Source organism: Anolis sagrei, chromosome 3 (genome assembly GCF_037176765.1).
Source record: "Anolis sagrei isolate rAnoSag1 chromosome 3, rAnoSag1.mat, whole genome shotgun sequence".
Classification (NCBI taxonomy): Eukaryota; Metazoa; Chordata; class Lepidosauria; order Squamata; family Dactyloidae; genus Anolis; species Anolis sagrei.
In genome coordinates this window covers 177919736-177923286 of record NC_090023.1, presented here as the reverse complement: position 1 = coordinate 177923286, position 3551 = coordinate 177919736, and the positions used below count along the sequence as shown (strand labels likewise).

At 50.5% G+C, this 3551-nt stretch overlaps 1 long non-coding RNA gene across 1 annotated transcript; it reads left to right on the top strand.

Annotated features, from left to right (window-relative positions):
* The first annotated feature begins 264 nt into the window (after positions 1 to 264).
* Positions 265 to 3087, top strand: LOC137096497 (uncharacterized). Its single transcript, XR_010909497.1, has 2 exons — positions 265 to 520; positions 1856 to 3087. It is a non-coding gene; the product is annotated as an uncharacterized lncRNA (long non-coding RNA).
* Positions 3088 to 3551: the final 464 nt, after the last annotated feature.

The following is a 3551-nucleotide window of genomic DNA, read 5'->3' as shown; positions in this document are numbered from 1 at the left end:
AAAAAATATCACTCATGATATTATAATAATCTCCTAATAATTATGAGAGGGCCAAAAGGGCGGGGGAGGGGTGGCTGACTCGAGCGCCGAACCCTCTGTCTCAAGGGCCCTAGTCCAGCGCTCCCGCCACTGCTCCACCGCCTCCCCCCGGCAACCAGGCCCGGAAAACCGCCTTAAGGAGAGGAGGAGGCGGGGCCAAGCGTGACCTACGACACTGAAACTGACGTCATCCCGCTACGTGGGGGACTGATGCTGGGGGCGGGGCCAAGGAGGAGAGGGCCCAATGGGCGGGGGATGTCATCACGCCACGCAGGGAGGGAGGAAGGAAGGAAGGCGACAGGAGTGGGCGGGGCCATGGGGGAAATGGGCTCCGGCCTCATGCAATCTGCCCCTGAGCCCCATTCAGGCAGGAAAGAAAGGGAAGGAAGAGAAAGAACAAGCCAAGGATATAAATGCATTATTATTATTGTGACCTGGCTGTGTGGAAGGGCCCTCAGTGGCTTCAGAGAGAGAGTCTGAGGTAAGAAGCACTGAGTCCCCCTTTCTGAATGTTGGACTCCTTCCCTCTGGGCCTCCTCTTTGGCTTTCCCTCTTTCCCCCTTCAGACTTGTTTTCTACCTCTCTTTCCCTCTTTCCTCCCTCCACCCTTTTACTTCCTTCTCCAACGCTCCTTATTTCTTTCCTTCCTTCCCTTGTCCCTCCATTTCCTCATTCATTCCTTCTCCTCCTTCGTTCGTTCTCTCCCTTTTTCCCTCCTTGCTTCTGCTTTCTGCTTTCCCTCCCCCTCTCCCTCCCTTCCTTTTCTCTCTGAATGGCAACAGCCTGAATGGGGCTCAATGGCAGGAAAGGCGCAACCATTGCACAACTTGAAAAAGGCCAGGCCCCATTTCTTGGCCCCGCCCACTCCTTGTCTCCTCCCTCCGTGGCGTGATGACATCAGGAGCTCTTCCCCCGCCCACTGGGCCCTCTCCTCCAATGGCAGCCTTGACCCCGCCCCCAAGCGTCAGTTCCTACAAAGCGGGATGACGTCACTTTCAGTTTCGTCACTCGGGCTTGGCCCCGCCTCCTCCTCTTCTTAAGGCGGATTTTCTCGCCGGAACGCCGGGGGGAGTAGGTGGCGCTGAGTGCTTGAACGCCGCTAGGCACTACCCGTGAGATAGAGGGTTCGGCGCTCGCCTCAGCTACCACTCCCCCGCCCTTTTGCTATCATGACAATTATCCTATGACTATTCTATTAGTGTTGTTGTGGTTATTTCTCTCGCCCTCTTTCTTTCTGCCCCGCTTTAGCTCTCAGTCGGTAGAGCATGAGACTCTTAATCCCAGGGTCGTGGGTTCGAGCCCCACGTTGGGAGCCAAGTGAAAGGGGTGAATAGAGCTTATTAGGAAATTATTAGTGCCTATTGGGAAAATGCTGAAAACTATAAAAGCCTAAGGAAGAGTCTTGTCCTTTGCCATAGAAAAGGCGCAAGCACAAGAGGAGAGACAGTTTTGGAAGAGAACAGGAAAGAACAGGATGCAGGGCTGAAGGACGTAGGACAACATGGCATCCAAGGATCTGCAGTCATAACATGAGTACGAGACTCTAAAGTGGGTGAAAGGGCTCTGTCCTTGTAGAGTTGAAAGGGAAGGAGGTGAAAGAAGATGTTTTGAAAGGAAGTTTGGAAGAGGGGTGGATCTCTTCATGACATGGCAGAAGAAGGGTATAAGAATCAGATTGAAAAGATCAGATGGGGCAGGCAACCTTTTTGATAGACATCTGATTGTCTAGTTGCTCCTGTCTCAGTGCGGCCGCACTTGAAATAAAAAGAGATTTTTGCTTCAAACCTCATGGAGACTAATTGTCTTTTTTTTTTAGATTCACCACATTTGCCTATTGAAATAGTTCCCTTCAGTAGGACCAAGCAGGAGACTCCCCCCGTGGAGAGCAACAACCCCATTTGAACCAGAGACGAAGTGGGGAGGTTCATAAGATGGGGAGGGATTTGGCCTGGTTTCTCTTTAGAGGAGATCAGCCGAGGCTGAGAAAGTGTGATCCCAGGCATGGCATCATCGGGATTTGTCTAAAGTAAATATTCTTCACACATTATAAAGTAAATAAAGTAAATATTCGTCGAACTACAAGAAAAGACATTCCATCTGAACATGAGGAAGAACTTCCTGACTGTGAGAGCCGTTCAGCAGTGGAACTCTCTGCCTTCCCCGGAGTGTGGTGGAGGCTCCTTCTTTGGAAGCTTTTAAACACAGGCTGGATGGCCATCTGTCAGGGGTGATTTGAATGCAATATTCCTGCGTCTTGGCAGAATGGGGTTGGACTGGATAGCCCATGAGGTCCCTTCCAACTCTTTGATTCTGTGATTCTATGATTACTAGAAAGGCCAACCTCAGTGGATGTCTATTAGCATTTCTCTTTGATCATCTGGAGAAGCCCCGCTCGCGCTCCCATCTGTATAGCAAGAGCGATTGGTGGGGACGAGAGAAAGAGGGCCTTCTCGGTGGTGGCCCCTCGACTCTGGAACTCACTTCCTAAGGACATCAGGCAGGCCCCAACTCTGGCAGTCTTTAGGAGGAGCTTGAAAACGTGGTTGTTCCAGTGTGCCTTCCCAGAATAACGAACCCTTAGCACTCTGTCCTCTGAAGCACTTTACATTGATTTAAGTCTGCCTAGATGCCCCCACCAATGCCGCACCTCTTTATCTCGTCCATGACCAGCATCATTTAAAATCTTAATTACATTTGGCCTACCCATAGATTTTAAGAGTGTGTTGTACTATTGTCAATCGCTTATGTTATTCTGTGATTTATTTTAATTGCATGTATTGTTGTCGCAATTGCTTGTGTTGCGGGCTCGGCCTCATGTAAGCCGCACCGAGTCCCTTGGGGAGATGGTAGCGGGTGAGCTTCCTCTATCAGCTCCAGCTCCTCGTGCGGGGACATGAGAGAAGCCTCCCACAAGGATGATAAAAACATCAAATCATCCAGGCGTCCCCTGGGCAACGTCCTTGCAGACGGCCAATTCTCTCACACCAGGAGTCACTCCTGACACCACTAAATAAATAAATAAATAAATATTATTGTTATTATTATCAATCGGGAGTTATTTTTCATGGTTTCTCTTTGGAGGAGATCAGCCTAGGCTGAGAAAGTGTGACCCCTGGCATTCCTTCCCTCTGTGCCTCCTCCTTGGCTGTCTCTCTCTCTCTTCCTTCCCACTTTTCTACCTCTCTCTTTTTCCCTTTCCTCCCTCCACCCTTTTACTTCCTTCTCCGGGGCTCCTTTCCTTTCTTCTTTCCCTTGTCCCTCCATTTCCTCTTTCCTTCCTCCCTTCTTTTCTCTCCTCCCTTCCCCTCTTCCTCCCTTCCTTTTCTCTGTGAATGGCCACAGCCTGAATGGGACTCAGGGGCAGGAAAAGGGGCCATCATGGGAGAGCTTGCAAGAGGCCAGAGCCCTTTTTTCTTCATCTTTGCCCCTTTTCCTGCCACAGAGCCCCATTCAGACTGTGGCCATTCAGAGAGTGGAGGGAGGGAGGGAGGAAGAGATGGTAGCAGGGTATA